The 21692-nt window shown below is 42.1% G+C and overlaps 5 non-coding genes across 5 annotated transcripts; 2 read left to right on the top strand and 3 right to left on the bottom strand.

The window, feature by feature from the left end:
• Positions 1-600: 600 nt before the first annotated feature.
• Positions 601-742, bottom strand: LOC138237559 (U4 spliceosomal RNA). The gene has a single exon (XR_011189010.1). It is a non-coding gene; the product is annotated as a U4 spliceosomal RNA (small nuclear RNA).
• A 730-nt stretch (positions 743-1472) lies between these two features.
• Positions 1473-1554, bottom strand: trnas-cga (transfer RNA serine (anticodon CGA)). The gene has a single exon. It is a non-coding gene; the product is annotated as a tRNA-Ser (tRNA).
• An 8119-nt stretch (positions 1555-9673) lies between these two features.
• Positions 9674-9755, top strand: trnas-uga (transfer RNA serine (anticodon UGA)). Its single transcript has one exon. It is a non-coding gene; the product is annotated as a tRNA-Ser (tRNA).
• Positions 9756-11314: 1559 nt separating this feature from the next.
• On the bottom strand, positions 11315-11387 carry trnar-ucg (transfer RNA arginine (anticodon UCG)). Its single transcript has one exon. It is a non-coding gene; the product is annotated as a tRNA-Arg (tRNA).
• Positions 11388-11803: 416 nt separating this feature from the next.
• trnam-cau (transfer RNA methionine (anticodon CAU)) lies at positions 11804-11876 on the top strand. The gene has a single exon. It is a non-coding gene; the product is annotated as a tRNA-Met (tRNA).
• The last annotated feature ends 9816 nt before the right edge of the window (positions 11877-21692 follow it).

Here is a 21692-nt window from a genome sequence, read left to right as displayed (position 1 = left end):
CACAGTATATGGACCCTCTGTGCGCCATCAGTCCGCACTTCGGACTCTGAATCCTTTCCCCGGAGTAAATCTGTTACATTGAAAGAATGCTTCTCGCAGGTTAAAAGAGGGACCCTTGTTAATTGGAGAAATCAATGATTTCGAATGAATTCTGTATGCTTTAAAAGACAGCTATACACAGAAAACATGCAGGACACTGATCATGATGTTTCCCGAGCCGAACCACTCTTTTCAAACTGTCAAAGGTTTGCTTTGCGAACGCTGCAGGACATCGCACAATCTCTTTTGAACGGGGACAAACCAGTTCTTAGGGGGCGCAGTAAGTACAGACGTTTAAAAAGCTCCACTCATGCCGACGATGCAGCATGAAGAAGCGCAACCTAACGTTTGACAGACATAAGCCGGGGGCCGCTACGAGCAATACGAAATCAAACTGACAGCACACGGCGTTTCGCGCTGACTCAAAAGTGATCTCGACAGACGCTGTTCTCTGCATAACGCTGAAAGAGCTAAAGAGCGTTTCTGTTGAGACGTAACAAGCTCGTTTTTTTCTACCATGATGTCACCATGACAAAATCTGTCTTTAAACACCTTGCTCAGTCTCTGACGAGACTGTCAAAAATTGCTTTCGCCGATTGTATTGCAAACCGGTGGAAGCGGGGTATTGGGGAAAGTTTTCAACTAGCAAGAATCGCGCCTCGGCTAAACCTCACAGACTACGATACTGCCACTGCGCAAAGCTGACGGTTGCCAGGCAACCGCGGGGATCCTATGGAAATCGTTATCGATCGTCTCATGGCATGTCGTTGCTGTAACGCTTCATATTTGTCGTCTTCTTCTTCTTCTAGCTTGAGGTTTTGAAGAATTTCATGACAGACAAGGGCTCCGTCGGGAACAAAGGGCGTTGTGAGAAAACCGTTGCTTATTTTCAGCAGCAGAAATACAACCCTTTAAATACAAGATGACAGAACAATGACGAAGGGCATGCCGGGAGGAACTCATGCACTACAGAGGAAAGGGGGCGGGCACGTACAGTTCACATTCAAGCCACAAGTACTCTTCTCGGATGTTGCACAAACAAATCCTAACGTCATGAAAGCGTGATGCAATTTCTGTGGCTACATTTGTTGCACGTCATGCACAGTAAGAGTGTTTCTAACACCAAATAAAAAGTCAACAATTAGCGATCACGCCTTCTCCTCAGTTAACCCACTGAAACCCTTGCTGTTAACAGTTCTTTACTGCGTGCTTTACGAGCACCTACATATCATGTCGGTTCTTTCAGCTTTATTCATTAGGTTTTCAAAGGCATAAGTAGAGCACCAGAGGTGCGAACGCAAAATGTGTGGTTATCTGAAGAATTGATTTCCATGGCAGCGGGGCCAAGCGATTTAGCATTTCTATAGTACCAGGAAAGGAGAAGCGGCACTTCGCCTTTGTCGCGCAGGCACAAGGCGACATGCGGCAGACGCCGTAGTCGGCAGGATTCGAACCTGCGCAGGGAGTCCCCAACGGATTTCGAGTCCATCGCCTTAACCACTCGGCCACGACTACAGCGAGCTCGCTGCCGCCGCATTCCTCCTATAATCTAACACGGAGTGCGAGGTGGCTGCGGAAACTTTTTCAAAGTCGCTCTCCGTTAAAAAAAAAAATACCTTTCACAAAATACGTGCCGGCAGACAGACACGCCTCAGAGGGTTTAAGGCTGGCTTCACGTTCAAATGCTAAAGTCTCCCCGTCCGGATGTCAAAATGCAACTTTGGCAGACAGAAAAAACATCAACAAACCACAAATGTGGACAAGGATTTTACAAGCTGCACCACACTGCACTTTCAAAAGCATTTACATTCCTATTAGACGCAGGAATTGCCTTTGATTTGCGCGCTTACGAACGCCATGGAAAACGAAACAAAACAAAAGCCCTCAGCTCCTGCACTTGATTATAATGCCATTACGTGTCGAAGCAGTAATTTACGTCATCCTACCACTGCAACACGGGGAATAGAGGGAAATGAGCACACGCTACGAATCGTCTCAATCACTCCCTAGAGTCGTTAGGCGCATTGAAGGGTGCACCCCCATCATTAATCGTTGCGCCTCTGTGAAAGGAAAGCTCTTGGGCAGTCTTTGAAACAGCTCGGATGAAACACTTGATTGCTTCCATGTGCACCTGGAGCCCATTTCTTATTTTCACTTCACGCCGCCCAAAGCATTTCTAAAACAGGAGATTCGCATTTGGGAATGCGCCCTGCCCTACAAATAAAACAGGTCTACGGGTCTGAAACCTGCTCCACGGAAAACAGTTCTGTTGCGCTTTTGATCAAAGGGAGATTCGCTGTTCTACTTTTTGATGACATAACACCCAAAGGGGCTTCGTTGGAGCTGGGATGGGCTTTGAACCCGTGCGTGCAGAGCACAATGGATTAGCAGTCCATCGCCTTAACCACTCGGCCACCTCGTCGACAAAAGTGGGCCGTCCGGACATGGGTTGGCGCGCTCCAGATGATCTTTTTCTTTTTTTTCCCTCGTACTCGAGGGTCATTTTCCTGTTCCACATGCGATTTCAACATTTTCCTTGGGAGATGTCAAGCCAGCAAGCCACTGCTGTGGTTCAATGGCCAGTGTGGAGATCAGTGGCCCTGTTGTACACAGAAAGCACATTGAGCTCCTTGGACATGAAAAGTTCCAGATAAAGGCCATTTGTCACCCTTTCTCTTGGTGTTGATGTTGCTATTGTATGTAAAGGTGGCAACTTGCTCAGCGAGCCGGCGGAGCACACACCGAATGCAGATGTGTCTGAGTGGTGTTTCCAAGTGGCTGCAAAAGGACAGCGCTCCTGGGGCGCCATGGCTTAGTTGCTTAAAGCGCCTGCCTAGTAAACAGGAGACCCTGGCTCTGAATCCCAGCTGTGCCTTTTTTGTTCTTCTCGAACAGAACTGGTCATTATGGACAACCGCCTACGGCTAGACTTAATTAAATGCAAGCATTCATTTCCTGTCTTTAACGCGACTTGTTTTTCTTAAAATGGATGCAACTTGCAAAACATGAAATACAAATCTTGCTAATCTGCGCTCGTGGCTGGCAAAAAAAAAAAAAAAAGAAGTCAGCAATGTTTTTTTCTTTAACCTTAACCCTGCTAATGGAGAAGAGTTAAACGACCGAGTCTATGCAGCTTAAACGGTCCGCACGTCGGGTTCTTAGCTGAAAGGGTGGTAAATCATACTCACCCCAGTCCTTAATCTTTTAAAGAGGATACAAAATTGAACCTAGTCGCCACATCACATACATCCTGTTCAACGATAAATAGGTAACATCTGTAGTGTGCTCTCTGAAGGCACTAGTTCTGTAGGATTTGGGATTTACTGGGACAATTATTCATTGTAGCAGTAAATCACAAAATGATTCTTTTAATGGCTTTAGAATCCAACCTTGCGATATAACTCAAACAACGCACACACACAGGTACTAATACATGAGGATACATTTATTAATACATAGAATATGCATGTAAACCTAACAGATCTTATCGAGAGGGTTATCAGAATACAAAAGGTATATATTCAGTCAGTTACAAAGAGTTACATATATCAAGAGGACATACGTTCAGTATATCATTCATTTAGACCGTTTCGTAAATGAACTTGGTTATAACTTCTACACTAGATACTCAAAACAAGTACATAACTCTTAGGAATTAAATTGATATCAAATGGTTGGGATAACAATTGAATTCTCGAGCTGTCATGCAGTGAAGTTGAATACTCATCCAATCTCTGGGGATTCAGATCTCCTGCGGGCACAAAGAAGCAGTTGCAGGCTTGTTGCTGTCTAATCCGCGCTCTCTGGCTCTATGCCAGGCTTTGCTGTTCAGCTTGCGACGGTGCTCTGGTGATGCTGACCTTGGGGTTGTAGACCACTTGGATGAGGCTCTCTCTTGGAATCTTGCAGACCTTTAGGCGCCAATGGATGACCATTGATCATGATAGCCAGGCTTAGCTAAGTGCATCCCCATTTGGGAGCTGTACCTTATCAAAAGAAAACATCTTTAAATCAGTCTGCATGAATAGCTTCTCTGTGACTGCACCACAGAGATGAAGAGGGAGATGGGGCCTAATTTGGGAAAGCACAGCAACACTTAATTCTGTCTAATTAATAAGCCTCGCCGCTACAGTACGTACAGTTATAATTCAATCTGAATTAAAAACTACATGTCCCAGTTACCATGGTGGTGCTTGTGATCATTGCGTTTAACCAACGAAACAGGGCGAAAAATCAGTCACATGACTTTGTGGCTGAGTTTAGAAAGCTTAATGTATCAGCAAGACAGCAAAGACATTTTTCCAAGAAAGTTTAGCCTTTGTCACTAATGAAACCGCTAAATAAAGACATAAATATGGAAATTGACAATTAATTGACTTTTATATTTCTAAATATCACAACATGTTCGAATCCAAGTCATTTTTAATAACAATGGGTAAACTGGGTAAACTATCACAAAGCTTTAAAAAACTTAACATTTTTATTATCAACAAATTGTAAATACGATGTTTACATTGGCATTATTAATTTTTCACTTGAGTATATGGAGGATTGTGAGAGCAGACCCCCCCTCTTAGGCTACATTTTTAATAAGAAATGGAGGCTGTATGCGTTACAATATAAACATTTACTGTCAAACTTTAAATCAACAGTTGATTTAAAGACAATCTGTCAAAGTGCAATGAAACACAATATTGTTGTTGTTGTTGTTGTTATTGTTGTTTTTATCCTGTAAAGCATTTTGAGAAGCCACCTTTAAAGGCGCTATATAAAGGCGCTGATTCTTATGGAATGTGTTTTCTTTCTTCTTTTTTTTTCAGCATAGAATAAACCTGTTACAGTACTTGATTCTTATGGATGCCCGGTTCCGCCGGGGATTCAAAATAAAACATGGAATCACGTGTCTAAGGAAATAGCATTATAACTATATCCATGCACAAACAGTAGCATGTTACATTATTAATTTGGGTGTCTCCTCTTGCCAGAAAGCGCTAAATTGCATTTTGAGTGCGGTTTTTGATTTTTTTTAAAATACAACCCATACATAAGCTGATACTGTTTAGACTTTTAATTATTTTAAACTGTATTACAGCAGCACAATGTGCTTTTTCACGAAACCTAGAGTACTGAAATGTCTTGCGTTGTACAGCTTTTCAGCTAAATATATTTATCGCTTACACCTGACACTTGATGTGCCCGACAAAAACCAGTTGAACAGCTCTGTTGGAGGTTTGCAGATCAGATCAGATTCCCTTCCCCCCACAGAAAGACAGACTTATTAGTCGCTATTCACTGCGACAGCAGCTCCAATTTCAGGCGTAAGCGATAGATCCCAGTTTAGCCGATCTTGTACAGCATGTTCCAGTTTACTCTTATTAACCATATTAATTTTAAGTGCTTAATGCCATTTTTTGACCACGCACGAATATTCTTATGTCCATACCTTTTCAAGGGAATCAGTGTGAATTGTAATACTAATTAAATAACCGCGGGCACTTTCCACCCCCTCTGACAGCAGGAACATAACCCATTCTCAGCTCAGCAGCTCATTACAATATAGGGTGTTCAAATCTTTTGCTGCCTCAAAAAGCTTTAGAGAACTTAACATTTCTATTATCAACAAATTGTAAATACCACGTTTACATTGGCATTACTAATTTTTCACTTGAGTGTATGGAGGATTGTCAGCTGTCACTGAGAGCAGTTAATTAAATGTATTTTTTGATTCACAATCAGACAAATGCAACATAAATTGTTATCTTTGTCTTCTAAGTATATTAATAAACTTTCAGCATAGCTTTCTCCTAGTTTAGATTAATTTTTCTTGGGATTTCGGGATCAAACGTGGAAAGATTAGATTAGTAATCGTTTTTATTTTTTAAATACATTTTAGAAAAGTGTAATCTATACTTAAAAGCTGTATAAAAGCTGTATAAAAGACACACGATATTAATGGAGTTTAGTTGATACTTTTTAAACTTTTAATTATTTTAAATTGTATTACAGCATTGTACACATGCTTAAAAGAGAAGAAAACGCAAGCCTTCTTCAGGTGTGAGGGCATTCTGCTCAGAATGAAACACTAAAATGTAATGTAGGCTCTGAATGGGTTCAATTATGATTTGGGCTTGATTAAGGTCGCTGCCTTTCATCCAAAATCCTGCTTGAATCCTTCTAAACTAAAAATTAGACATGAGCAGGGGCTCTGGTGAAATTTCTCTTTTTTTAATTTCTCTTTTTTTCTTGGAAAAATATCTTACCCGCTGCAATCCGGGCACAGAAGGATTAAAAGAAGCCAGACAGGCAGGGGGAAGAGTGAGTTCTAGATAAAGAGGTATCCAGGTAACAGTGAAGGTAACAGCCGCAGACGTGGCCTACTTAGCCCGCCAGGGTTACCCTACTCTTCCGGAGGAGGCCCACCGGGAAATAGCGCTCCAGGCGTTCCTGGCCCCGGCGCCGACTGAGGTGCAGTGCCACGTGATGCTGGCCGCACTGGTCCCCTTGGAGCAGGCCCTGGCTCTGGCTGAGCACACTGTTGCCGTATTCGAGGAGACCGGTGGGCACCAACGGAGGGGCGCACGGGGAATCAGATGGGGAGGAGGAGACGCCCAGCGCGACGATGTTGGGGGAGCGACGACGGCTGGTCATCTGCCACTGCTGTGGGGAGAGGGGACACATCGCAGGCAACATGAAATTGTCAGGGACATTCAGCTATATACAAAGAAGAGACAGACAAAGTAATAATTCTATATTAACGTGGCCTACATATTGACGCAATGATCAAACTAACTGACATGTTCTGATTCAGATCCCCTGCAGTTCATAATAATTAGAACAATAGCAATGCTGAGTCCTCCCCACCCTACTGAGCACAAATTCAGCTGCTCTCCAGTTCTGTTCTGCATGCAATTTTCACAGCAAGAAACTTGTGTTTCCTACTATTTTTATCAGGTTTAAAATATCATCTCCTTAAAACAGAAAAAGTGTTGATGTGTCGTGCTGAAATTCTGATTGATTTTGAATTCAAAGAAAAAAGGTTTTCTTCCAAAACACCATGAAATTGTCACATCTTGCAGACAATAGGTGTATTCCATGTTGAAAAGAGAAGAAAGAAAACCATGGAGCCTTTTACAGGTGTGAGACTTCTTCAGGTGTGAGAAGACCTCACAGTCGAAACGCTGTGTTTCCGTTCTTCTCTTTTCAGCATGCAATAAACCTATTACTTGTTCCTTTGCAGCCGAGGCATGCTGACGTAGCTACCCAGCTGAACATCTTGCAGACTCTACAGTACTTCTCTCCTGTAGAAGTAAAGCAGGGCTTGCTGGGTGAGCTTTTGCTCCGGTAAATTAGGTCACGTGTCATGTTAAATCACTTCTTCTAAACACAACATTTGCTGGTGCTAGCTTTCCCCATGAAAAGAGACATTTCCCTTACAGTACATGACATATCGTTTTTATTCTATCAATAAGTATAGAAATTAAACAAAAGAAAAAATGGTGTCGCCAAAGAATGCACAGCACCTTGGGGAGGTGTCAAGGGCATTGAGCTCCTTGGACATGAAAAGTGCCCGATAAATGCCATTTCTCATCATTTCTCTTGGCATCAGTTCTGCTATTAAATGGGACGGAGGCAACGGGCTCAGAGAGCAGGTTAAGTGCACACCGAACGCAGATGTGTCCAAGTGTCTGTAAAAGCGCGGTGCTCCGCTGGCGCTGTTCCCTAGTGGCTTAAAGTGCCCGCCTAGTCAGCAGGCGATCCTGGGTCTGAATACCAGCGGTGCCTCTCTCCGTGTCTTGTTGTGCCGAATGTCTCATTTCAGACAAACATGTACAGCTTGGTTCAGTTTAATGCAAGAATTCATTTCCTTTCTGGAATAACTTGTTTTTGAAGAAATCCATACAGCTTGTGAAAGATGAAATCCATTTCTTGGTTGTCAGTGGAAAAAGATTGCCGGCTGCAAGAAGCGCAAGTGATTGTTTTCTTTGACCATAAACCTGCAAATGTAGGGAGTACAAGCGGCCGTCAGTCTCTGTGGCGCAATCGGTTCGCGCGTTAGGCTGTTAACCGAAAGGTTGGGGGTTCAAGCCCACCCAGGGACGCATGTCTCATTTTTTCCAATGTGAACATCATCACCGCTAAAGAAGATGGCGCAGAAGGCTCCACAGTCGAAACGTTGTGCTTCTTTTCTTCTCTTTTCAGCATGGAGTAAACCTTTGCTTGATCCTTTGCAGCCTACGCATGCTGACACAGCTGCCTTTCTCTTAACGCGCCTCAATCATTATTCACCAAAACCATCAGCAGAATGTGTCGCCTTTGTGGTGATGTCACTCCTCTGCTTCACAAATGTCCTTAGTGACGGACCATTTCTTTCTGCCATTTTTCCGGAGCGGTTATTGATTGCTCCATCATTTCCCTCATACTTTCCATCCCTAGATTGAAAAAAAAAAACAGAAACAGGCTGACAGGACGACAATCAAATTGCAAAAACTCATCAAAGCACTCGATAGAGTATTTGAATCCACAAGTAGCTATGAGCAACTTTGTCCTGGCTTGCATGAAAGTCAGAAAATGTCAAAAAGAAAAAGATGGTGGCTTTTTCATATCTGTTCTTTTATTTTTAGTTCGTTGGCTCTTCTGTCCATTGTCCTCCTGCCTGGCTCTTGACCTGTGACTGTCTGAACACACACATTAGACTTTCAGGCGGGGGATTTGTCCTGAGCCTCTGTGAAAGACCCACCCACCCCCATAAATAACTGCTCTAGAAACACATGAATGCAAAACTAAACCACAGCTTAAAGAGGAGCTCCAACTCAGTGCCATACTAATGTAAACGAAGTAATACTAAGACATGTTCTTATGGATTTGTCTTACCTTGAGATATGTAATTGGATTTCAGGATTAACTTCCTCATTCAATGTAGTGGTGATTCTTTGCCTGGTCAGTACCTGGGTGGGAGACCTCCAGCGAACAATTAAGCTTGCTGCTGGAAGTGGTGTTAAGAGACTCTTAGGATCTTCCAGAGGTCTCTGTCCAATAGCACTAGTTGCCTTAGAGCTGGCTCAAACATTGCTCAAGAGTCTATCTTTCACAGATGCGCAAAGATGAATGATGGGGGTGCACGCTTCAAGGAGCCTTCCAACTGTAGGGACCGATTAGAGACGATCCGTAGCATGTGTTTGTTTCCATATACGCCCCGTGTCTCAACGGTAGGACAGAGTCAAATACTGCCTCGACACGTAACAGCGTTATATTAAACCGCAGGACTTGAGGGCTGTTTTGTTTGAATGTTCAAGGCATTGGTAGAGCGTAGGTCAAGGGCCATTGGTGCATCTCCTGTAACTGGAGCAAAAATGCTATTCAAAGTGCAGTGACTAAAATCGTCGTCCACATGTCTCCGTTGTTGATTGCTTTCTGTCTAAGAACGTTCTGTTTTCATGTCTGAACGGGGAGACTTTATCATTCCAACTTGAAGCCACCCTTAAGTCCTCTGAGGTGTGTGTGTGTGTGCTTGCACGTATGGCGTAAAAGGTTCCTTAAACGGAGAGCGATCTTGAAAAAAGTTGCCTCCGCTGCCGCCGCCGCCTCGCACTCCCTGTTCGATTGTAGCAAGAAGGCAGCGGCCGTGGCACTCGCTGTAGTCGTGGCCGAGTGGTTAAGGTGACGGACTTGAAATCCGTTGGGGTCTCCCCGCGCAGGTTCAAATCCTGCCGACTACGGCGTCTTTTGCATTTGGTTGCGTGCGTGCGTGTAAAAGGACCAGCCTCGTTTCGTTTTCGCTGGGACCTTTAACACTCTAAATCGCCTGGACCCGCAGCCTGTGAAATCGATTCTTCAGAACCCACGAAGGACGCTTTGCCGCTGGACACAGATACCGATGCTTTTCTGCAACGAGCTTTCCAGCTGAATTTTCTCGGCAGCTCCGTACTGAACCTGTTCTCCATTGCAACATAGCGGAGGCTCGTCACGTCTATAGCAAGGCTGTGTAGAACCGCATACGCCACAGTGACTTGTACACAGACCACATGAAAGGCAAGCAAAATACACTTTTAAAATTCCAAAGACTCACAAGGTCAGAGGAACAGCGATGACCTGAACAGATCTTTTACAGAAATCTAGGTTGACCTTTTTAGAGCTGTAATTGCATTTTTGTTTAATAGAAGATCAAATCTACTCGCATGTACCAGCACCTTACAGTTTATTGATGTTAATTCTGTTTAAGTAATAAGATTGCAAATTATTTTGGACTTTAGCCGGTGTTTTTTAGAACAAATTGCTTACACTTCTGTAAGGAATACGCAGTACGTGCCTTTGTCAGTCATTGCTCACCATACCTGTAACTTTATTATCTAACTCACTTCCTCAAATGGTGAAGGTCCACAAACATAAATGAAAAAAAAAACCCTTGATGTAGATGAGGTGCACAAAAAAGCAGCCCCTGATAGCGTATAACACATTTATACTATTGCAGAGACACATGTAACATATATATATATACTGTATATATATATGAAACAGAAATAGAAACAGAAACAGGAATCGCTTACTCACCTGGAGAATCTCTGTAGGAATATCTAGCATTTATCAATGGAAATAAAAGCTGCTTTAATACAGTGCATGTTCAAACTCAAACCCTCAGCTGCTGTTCTTGTTTGTTTTGGGACAAATTGCAACTGAGCATCGCATGAGCCGTTACGTACCCTTATCTGTTAGGGAATTTCAAGGGAGGAGTTAGGTCAGAATGGGTAGGCTGCAAAACAACAAGTAAAGATTTATTCCAAGATGAAACGTTGTGGCGGTTTTCTTATCTTTTCAGCATGGACTAAACTTTTACGTGTTCCTTATATGCTATATATGTATATATTAGCACCAATGTCGTTCTTAAAAACTAACATGAAATTGTCAGGGACATTCAGCTATATACAAAGACGAGACAGACAAAGTAATAATTCTATATTAACGTGGCCTACATATTGACGCAATGATCGAACTAACTGACGTGTTCTGATTCAGATCCCCTGCACTTCATGCCAATTAGAACAATAGCAATGCTGAGTCCTCCCCACCCTACTGAGCACAAATTCAGCTGCTCTCCAGTTCTGTTCTGCATGTTTTTTCATTGCAATTGAGCTCGGAACTGGAGATGATCTCCATACAGTTCTGTGTTCACTAGCCCACACTTGCGTGCTAATTTACGGGTTGTGGCAAATGCTTTTCTATAGTTCATATACATGACGGCAACCTGTTACCGAGGAACCTGAGAGGTTTAAAAGCCTCGCAAGCCAGGTAGGACTCGAACCTACAATCTTCTGATCCGAAGTCAGGCGCGTTATCCATTACGCCACTGGCCCATAGAACATGCTCTTGAACTCCACCACAGAGAGCTCTACACTGCTACTAGTAGTACACTTCCCCATCTAAAGCTGATTGCAGCTGTCAATCATTTCGCAGCCACACCCCCTCTTCATCTTCTCTCTGCCTTAAGCGTCTCCGCCACTCTCTCTTGACATTTCATGTCAGCATGTCAGAAGTCCGAGTGACGTTTTTAATGGCTGAGTGAGGGCACGATGCTGAAGCAGAGAGGCCACTTCAGCCAGAGAGACTTGTGCTAGGTGAGATCTGAAAAACAGACTCGCAACAGAAACAGACCAAAAAAGTATCGGTGAGCTCAAAAGGCAAATGCAACATCCAGCAGAGGGCGTCTAAAGATTAGGGAACGGGCGACTGAAATCCATGAGGCAAACTTTCCGGCTGTGTACTGCAGCTGGCCTCGTTGGCGTGGTTGGTAGCGCGTCAGTCTCATCATCTGAAGGTCCTGAGTTTGATCCTCACACGGGGCAGGGCTGCTTCCTCTCTTGCTCTTTTCAAACACTTGCGGCAACTGTTCGCTCATAACCACGTCTGGAATGCGTGACCTTTACACGGGGGAGAAGCAACGCCGCATCCCTTTTCTAAAGAACATTCACATTCAGAAATAAGTCAAGAAATTTGCCATTACTTTCGCTCGCGCTGCTGTCAGCCTGCCCATGTTGCCAAAGAAAGATTCACTCGGCGTCAACATGACAGAACAGCGATCACTTGAAAACACTGTTCCACACTCCGTAAGCAAGAACTTCAGTGTTTGCAGTCACCCGATATGCCGATAGTCAAAGGAGCACAAAACACGAAGCGTCAAAGACAAGATGAGTTGATGGAAAGAGCGTTGAATTGATGAGCACAAAAGTTCAGCTCGTACAATAGGCAACGAAGGTCCCGGCGTCATCATCGCACTTGAAAGGACTGCCTTGCAGACTAAGGGCAGTGGGAGGTTGCTGTTTTGAGATGGAGGCATTGGGATGGTGGGCCGAGATCTATTCTTCTTAAGGAATTCTTCATCGTGAAAGATCGGTCCACAGGTCATCCAAAGAACTTACAAATTTTTGGGACTCAAGGAATCACGTGCTTCCGGAAGGGAGTGAAGTGCTCAAACACATGACATGCCCCCTTGATCTCACATGCACAATTCTGCTGCAACATGCACAGCTACCGTCCACACCAGGCAGTGGGGCTTCAGCAGAATTTGCAACGCCACCTGCAATTACATATCCAGCTGCACACATATACATGGCCCCTCTGTCCTTTTCAGGATCTCAAAAAAAAGCATAGCGTGGTTTTCCTGCAACCTGATTGACCGCATCTCCCTCAGAATGTGCCCCGTTGCATTCATTGCTGAAGCAGGACGGAGGCTAACGGGCATGCCAGAACAGTTAGGCTCAGCGATCTCTCCAAAATATTGTGGTTGTAGTGGAAGAAATATGGTTTAAATTGTACCTTGGTATTTCAAACTCTCTCTAGAATGTTATCCATTTCTATTTTATTTTGACAGGAACTGGCTAATGACACTGGATGAAAAGAGAAGAAAGAAAACACAACGTTTCGGCCGTGGAGCCTTCTTCAGGTGTGAGGGCTCCACGGCTGAAATGTTGTGTTTTCTTTCTTCTCTTTTAAGCATGGAATAGACCTATTACTTGTTCCTTTGCAGCCTACGCATGCTGACACAGCTCCCCACCTGAACTGCTAATGATGCCTGGTAGTTTGTGGTACTTGGGTATTGTCTTATGTTTGCTCAAACTGCATATGTGTGATTGCATATTTTTGGGAATTTTCATATGTCAATATTTAATTCACTGACATTCCTGTATGCTTGGAAGAAAGGTAGATTGGATTTGGCACAGGACGCCTGCCCATATTTGTTGATCATTGTTGGGCTGGAAAAACAATGATAAAAAGTGTATGAAAAAAGCTCTCTCCAATATTTCCCTTCTCTTCGCCATGGTTACACTGCCCGTTCTTTCCGTCTTTTGTCCTTCTACAAAGATTCCAGGGCTCTTTTTCCACCATAATATCAGAATTTGTTTTTTTCTCTTTTAAAGGCTGTAGGTGGGGTGTGATGGACTGTACCACTATCATAGAAGATTTTTTCAGGACACATCGCAGTTCCATAGTAGAATTTATCAATAGTAGAATTCCATAGGACATTATTTACCAACGTATTACCCAGTGTGAGACTCTGCCAGTAAACCTCAGAGCATTGAGTTCTCCACTGATAAAGATGGCTGTCTGAAGTCATGAAATCCACTGCTGGGATGCCTGAGAGACAGTAATTGAATCTTGGCTGGAATTAGTCTTTCTATTAGTGTTGATCTTTGGGAATTATGTGGTAAAAAGGGAAAACTCCTTTACTTTAGTCACTTTGAATGTTCAAATGTACAGAACCTGTAAAACTAAGCAATGAAAAAAATCCATCACCACTCTCATGATAGCATAACTCATAGTCTCTGCTGTTGTGTAACAATACACACTTTCAATTTTCTTATCGCCTGTCTCCAGAGAGAATGTTGTTAGTGCTGATGACCTTGAATTAGACCTTGTTGACTCTGTAAAACAATCTTCCTCTGCTTAGATTTTCACTCAGATTGATTTTGTTCTCAGATTATTCCTGGCAGGACTGAGTTTCTAGGAAATGAAAAGTGAAAGAAAAAGTACAGAAGATCAGCCCTTGAATATACAACATTGTGCAGTGAGATTGTTAAATGTATTAGCTGCTATCCTGTGCTAGAGCCTGTCGTGGTAAGCAGTGGATGACAGGATCTAGCACAGATACTAATGAAACACTGTTAATGAAAGATAAAACACTTGAGTCTTATTTTAGTTTTCCATTTCCCTTTCATTTGTGATGTACTGTACAACAGGCCACAGAACATGCACAAAAACAGATATGCACACATTCACACCAGGCAATGACAGTCTGCCCAGTCAGAATCTGAGCTGAGGTATCAGAATTCTGAATTCCCTGAATTCTGTCATGGATCATCCACAATAAGGGCAATGTTTGAACACGAGGATCCCCAGGAGAGAGCCTAGTAACATAAATCTTGGAGCAAAAGCAGATGATTAACTTCATAGTTTGTGTGGTTGAGCCAAAGTTGAGCATGAGGATATGTGAGTCACCATTCTTAGAAATGGATCCAACTTCAGACAGGCGTCAAAAGTAAGAGTATACAGTGCTGGGGCAATGACACTTCAATGATCAGAAGGATAACAAGAGTTTTAATGCATTGAAATTGATTTTCTGGTGATGCACACTGTCATGGAACTATTAATTTTTTAAGGATCACTTACTGACGTCAGACAGCTGCCAATTCTCCAGACTGGAAGGATGAACAGTTTATCCCCCTAGGTACCATATTTCCATATTTCGAAGCATTGGAATAATACATGTCATACAGCAACATAAAAACAGGAAGACAAGTATCACAGCCCCTATAATCGGTGTTAGTAACTTAAAAGAAAAACATTCCCCCTGGCCCAAACAGTGATTCTAACCAGGAGAGAAAAGCCGGTGTATCTTTTATGCCTCTCTCTTTATTCACCTTGTCTTTTAGTTCTTTCAAATGCTGAATAGCGAGCGTAAGATTTCCGTAATCATAGTCATTAGCTGGAATATATGTACAACAGGAGTCTCCTACTAAAGCATAGACTCCTCCAGATGCTGCATTTTGAAGGTCCAGCACGAACCTGTTCTGAAGTGCCATTAATCTAACTCCCCTTAATTCTTGTTTGATAGCGTCTAAGCCTTCTAACGTGATATTAATAAAAGAGTACATTTCATAAAAAGTCGCATGGGTGAGGCTGTAGAATGAGGCATTAAAGCACATATATAACAAGATGCATTAAATTTCTTTAACTTTACAGTATGATTTATAAATTTATACCACAAATTACTCATATCCCCCTCATTATCAGTTTCATTCAGCCAGTTTGTATACAAAGAGGCTTCGTGTTTAGATTCTTCCTCTTTTGGGGTGGTGACAGGCTTCTACATAAAAAGGAAAAGGGCTGTGCACATCAGTCCCAAGCAGGTTATCCCCATCTGTCCTTGTGGAGACATCACTCCTGCGCTTTGCTCAGTTCGTTTGTGACCTTTTTACAGTGGGAAGCATGAATCCAGGGCACCATTTCTGTGACCTTCACAGCAGTGGCAGTGGTCAGCAGCACCTGGTACAGCCCCCTCCACCTGAGTGAACACCATTTCTTTTTCCTGAAGTCTTTCACCAGAATCCAGTCTCCTTATTCACTCATTAGTTCTTACAGCACAGGTAAATCCCTGTGGGCTGGAGCCCAGCATAATCTTAGGCTTTTTTGGTCAACATTGGTCAACAGATTGGTCAACAACTGGGTAATAACTCTTAGAAAAATCTACACATTGTTCCCCTGCCTCAGCTGTGACGTTTTGCAGAACAATTCTAGCTGAAGTTGTAAAATTTCTCTTTGTTCCGTTCCTGCAAAACATCTTATTATGAACAAACAAACCACAATAATCATTTGCATCTAGGGGAATCACTCCCAAGGGTAACCCCCCTTAAAGCTATATTGTTCTACCCATCAGGTTCTGCCACTAGATAAGAGAACCTTTCCCATGAAATCATTTTTTGACCTTCATGATCCCTTCAGGGCGTACAATTAGCACAGAAGCAGCAGCTTTAGTCCACATGTTTTTCAAACAGGATATTAACGATATGATCATAACGAATAATACCAGACCCACAAATATGTATTGAACCAGAGACCCTCTCAATGTTCCTAGCACAGACTGTAGCCATGCACCAATGCCCCAATCATCTGGATTATAATTATGATATATATTTTTCTTCATCATAGTGCTTTGCTAAGTCCTAGCAACCTACAATACTACAATAGAGAATTAGCAAATTCAACAATCCATTCGTCCAGCTAAATTCGTCCCCCCAGGAAGTTTCATTGATTGGCCCGTGATGATATCAAACAGGCTGTTACACAGTTCTGTTTGATCCAGCCCGCATCCCATGGCGTTCCTTCAGTCTGATGTCTAGTCGATCTTTCAGAGATCTGTTCCTTCATTCCACTGTTCCAGCAGACTGAGGGTGATCTCAGTCCATCTCACTCCGAACAATGCAGCCACAGCCTGACACACCTTCCCTGTGAAGTGTGTTCCTTGATCATAATACAAGGGGCAGGGCAGTGCCCACCGAGGGCTTATCTCTGTTATCAAGTGTTTGGTAGACACAGAGGCAGTGGCAGCAACCCACCGGGAAAACAGATTATAAGAGCCCAGGTTTCCCTTTACAATTTTCAATTTCCCAGGTTTGAAAGGTTCCTCAGGAGCAGGCCTTTTGAGCTGTTGCACCCGCACCTGAACTGTAGTTGAGTTCCTTTGATAAACATTACATCCACATTAGATACCACATAAGTGGTTACTGCTTCAAACCCGGTTCTCACCCAGTTTTGGGTAACCGGCACACCATTTGACTCCCACCTGGGTGTCCAACAGAGTGCATTTGTCGGGCTATAAAGGGCATTAGGCTGTGAGGGCATGCAGGGCGTCTGGTGTGCTGTCAGCTCCACACCCCATCATCCTGCAGCCCCATAATCTTTTCTAACCATGTCCATTTCTCTGCTTCACAGAGGTCTCAGACTACTGTTCTACAAGTATTGCTCACCTGACAGTTGCATCTGCAAAGTTGTTCCCTCGAGTTACTGGAAACATTTCTTTATTATGTGATTTACACATTACCACAGCTACTTCAGTCAGTAGCTGCAAAGCTTCTAATAGTTCAGAGATAAACCCAGCATTCTTAACTGGAGTCCCTGCCGTGTTGAGAAAATCCCTATTCCTCCACCACCATCCAAAATTGTGGCATGCACCAAATGTATATATAGAGTCTATATACATATGCAGCCATTCAAAACAAGCGGGGTATGCTGCGGTATAACACGGTGGGAGTGTCGCAGTATACCGCATCATACCGGACGCAAATTAGATTATGTTAATAGTATCCGGAATCACCTTGTAAAATCGCCAGGTGGAGCTAATAAAGGTTAACCTCTCCTGTACAGCATTTGAGCTGTCACCAGAAAACGTCAGTTTTGAATCCTGATCACTGCTGAGGGACAATCTTTATTCAATTAAGAATTTAAGGTGTATACTCTTTAGACTTTTAAATTTAAACAGTGTATTACAGCATGTTAATCATTAAACATTAAAAAGGCGGTATATTTTATAAAAGCAAGATTGTTCTGTTGGACAAAAGAACACAACCTACCACCTTTATCATAAATATTTTAATTATGCAGGAATATTTTATGCATCAAAGTCTTTACTGAAGATATTACTAAGAGTATTAATAATGAATGACCTTGGACAAGCTGTAAGCTCAAAGTATTACCCTGGTCCACATTCTTTGTAACCGTCTTTGTAAACGAAAAGAGTTTATTTTTTCATTGACAAAAAGTAACACCACAGCATTTAGTTGATCCGATCACGCATTCATTTCCAATCATACAATGTAAATCTTGAGAATCTCCAATTCACCATGCCTTTCACATGCTCATAAACGATTTTAATTTAGGAATATAAACATATTAATGTATGTAAACTGTACTGTATATTGCTGGTTTTGGTAGTTTAAAGAAAAAAATACACACCAGTATTCCATTTCTCCCTAAACATTTTAAGCATTAAAGTCTTACATGTTGTTATTTGGGAAACATTTTTACGTGCTCCTTCTGACCATATTAGGATTATATACTTTGTGAAAAGTGATAGTATTTTAACCTTTTCTGTGAATTCGCTTGTTATCTAACAAATGCATACTTTTAGAATTTGATTAACAGGGAATATAATATGGAATTGCGTATCTAAACAACTTAATAATGATATAATTATATTAATGTACTGTCTGGCGGAATAAACTGAAGAGGTTAGTTAATGCGACACGGAATTATTAAGAATTATCACCTCTTTTTACACTTGAGAACAAATGAGAACATTCCACTCAGTGGGATGTTATCTCAAGCACCTGCTAATTCATTTTACACCACTGGACGACAGGAGAATGTGACTGTACTGTATCTGTACAGAATGTATCTTTCAATCAATACAGTAATTGATTAAAATCGCAATCGTGTGTTTAATTAAATGCCTTTTTTGATTCACAATCTGAAAATGAAAACCGCGGTAAAGTCACCTTGAATTTAAAAAAACGATTTTGGCACGCCTGTAGCATTTTCACGAAACCTCCTAAAGTTATGAGAACACTTGCTTAAGTGTTAACTTTTGAGCTGACACAGTTTTGGAAAATGTTTCCTTCACGCTGCACTGTACAACATAGGCAGCCAAGAGTCTCCAAAACAAAACAGAATTGACAGATAGGAGAAAATTCCCACTCGTCCTGAAGTTCCCAAAATCCAGCACTGAGCGTAAACAAAGTGTCTAAGTAGCGTGGGAATGCTAACCCTAACCCTAGCTGGAGTTTGAGCAATCCAGCACTGAGCGTAAAAAGATGAGTCAAAGTAACGTCTAATCGGATTAGTTTCCTTAGAGCTGGTTCAGAGTTTGCTCAAGAGTTTACCCAGTGGGCATTGATTCGTCGAATATACGTATATTCACGGCGAAAATACGGCTATACGTATATATACGTCGCCTCGACGTATAATCAACGTCGAATTGCAACCGTAAAATCGACGACATTAATAAACGCATATATAACGTCGAAAACACATCTAACACAGTGCCTGAGGCTTTTTACTGTATGTATCGTGTGTGCCGCAACTAGGAGTATACGGCTCTCTGCACAGTGTACGAAGTAAATTATTTTCGCAGTAATTAATTTACACGTGTATAATAAATATAGTAAATATAATAAATTAATTACTGCAAAAATAATTTTCTTCGTAAATCCTTCAATCCAGATGATTGGGGCATTGGTGCATGGCTACAGTCTGTGCTAGGAACATGGAGAGGGTCTCTGGTTCAATACATATTTGTGGGTCTGGTATTATTCGTTATGATCATATCGTTAATATCCTGTTTGAAAAAGATGTGGACTAAAGCTGCTGCTTCTGTGCTAATTGTACGCCCTGAAGGGATCATGAAGGTCAAAAAATGATTTCATGGGAAAGGTTCTCTTATCTAGTGGCAGAACCTGATGGGTAGAACAATATAGTTTTAAGGGGGGTTACCCTTGGGAGTGATTCCCCTAGATGCAAATGATTATTGTGGTTTATTTGTTCATAATAAGATGTTTTGCAGGAACGGAACAAAGAGAAATTTTACAACTTCAGCTAGAATTGTTCTGCAAAACGTCACAGCTGAGGCAGGGGAACAATGTGTAGATTTTTCTAAGAGTTATTACCCAGTTGTTGACCAATCTGTTGACCAATGTTGACCAAAAAAGCCTAGGATTATGCTGGGCTCCAGCCCACAGGGATTTACCTGTGCTGTAAGAACTAATGAGTGAATAAGGAGACTGGATTCTGGTGAAAGACTTCAGGAAAAAGAAATGGTGTTCACTCAGGTGGAGGGGGCTGTACCAGGTGCTGCTGACCACTGCCACTGCTGTGAAGGTCACAGAAATGGTGCCCTGGATTCATGCTTCCCACTGTAAAAAGGTCACAAACGAACTGAGCAAAGCACAGGAGTGATGTCTCCACAAGGACAGATGGGGATAACCTGCTTGGGACTGATGTGCACAGCCTTTTTCCTTTTTATGTAGAAGCCTGTCACCACCCCAAAAGAGGAAGAATCTAAACACGAAGCCTCTTTGTATACAAACTGGCTGAATGAAACTGATAATGAGGGGGATATGAGTAATTTGTGGTATAAATTTATAAATCATACTGTAAAGTTAAAGAAATTTAATGCATCTTGTTATATATGTGCTTTAATGCCTCATTCTATAGCCTCACCCATGCAACTTTTTATGAAATGTACTCTTTTATTAATATCACGTTAGAAGGCTTAGACGCTATCAAACAAGAATTAAGGGGAGTTCGATTAATGGCACTTCAGAACAGGTTCGTGCTGGACCTTCAAAATGCAGCATCTGGAGGAGTCTATGCTTTAGTAGGAGACTCCTGTTGTACATATATTCCAGCTAATGACTATGATTACGGAAATCTTACGCTCGCTATTCAGCATTTGAAAGAACTAAAAGACAAGGTGAATAAAGAGAGAGGCATAAAAGATACACCGGCTTTTCTCTCCTGGTTAGAATCACTGTTTGGGCCAGGGGGAATGTTTTTCTTTTAAGTTACTAACACCGATTATAGGGGCTGTGATATTTGTCTTCCTGTTTTTATGTTGCTGTATGACATGTATTATTCCAATGCTTCGAAATATGGAAATATGGTACCTAGGGGGATAAACTGTTCATCCTTCCAGTCTGGAGAATTGGCAGCTGTCTGACGTCAGTAAGTGATCCTTAAAAAATTAATAGTTCCATGACAGTGTGCATCACCAGAAAATCAATTTCAATGCATTAAAACTCTTGTTATCCTTCTGATCATTGAAGTGTCATTGCCCCAGCACTGTATACTCTTACTTTTGACGCCTGTCTGAAGTTGGATCCATTTCTAAGAATGGTGACTCACATATCCTCATGCTCAACTTTGGCTCAACCACACAAACTATGAAGTTAATCATCTGCTTTTGCTCCAAGATTTATGTTACTAGGCTCTCTCCTGGGGATCCTCGTGTTCAAATATTGCCCTTATTGTGGATGATCCATGACAGAATTCAGGGAATTCAGAATTCTGATACCTCAGCTCAGATTCTGACTGGGCAGACTGTCATTGCCTGGTGTGAATGTGTGCATATCTGTTTTTGTGCATGTTCTGTGGCCTGTTGTACAGTACATCACAAATGAAAGGGAAATGGAAAACTAAAATAAGACTCAAGTGTTTTATCTTTCATTAACAGTGTTTCATTAGTATCTGTGCTAGATCCTGTCATCCACTGCTTACCACGACAGGCTCTAGCACAGGATAGCAGCTAATACATTTAACAATCTCACTGCACAATGTTGTATATTCAAGGGCTGATCTTCTGTACTTTTTCTTTCACTTTTCATTTCCTAGAAACTCAGTCCTGCCAGGAATAATCTGAGAACAAAATCAATCTGAGTGAAAATCTAAGCAGAGGAAGATTGTTTTACAGAGTCAACAAGGTCTAATTCAAGGTCATCAGCACTAACAACATTCTCTCTGGAGACAGGCGATAAGAAAATTGAAAGTGTGTATTGTTACACAACAGCAGAGACTATGAGTTATGCTATCATGAGAGTGGTGATGGATTTTTT

Source organism: Lepisosteus oculatus, unplaced genomic scaffold, assembly GCF_040954835.1.
Source record: "Lepisosteus oculatus isolate fLepOcu1 unplaced genomic scaffold, fLepOcu1.hap2 HAP2_SCAFFOLD_99, whole genome shotgun sequence".
NCBI lineage: Eukaryota > Metazoa > Chordata > Actinopteri > Semionotiformes > Lepisosteidae > Lepisosteus > Lepisosteus oculatus.
This window is presented reverse-complemented; position numbering and strand designations above follow the sequence as displayed.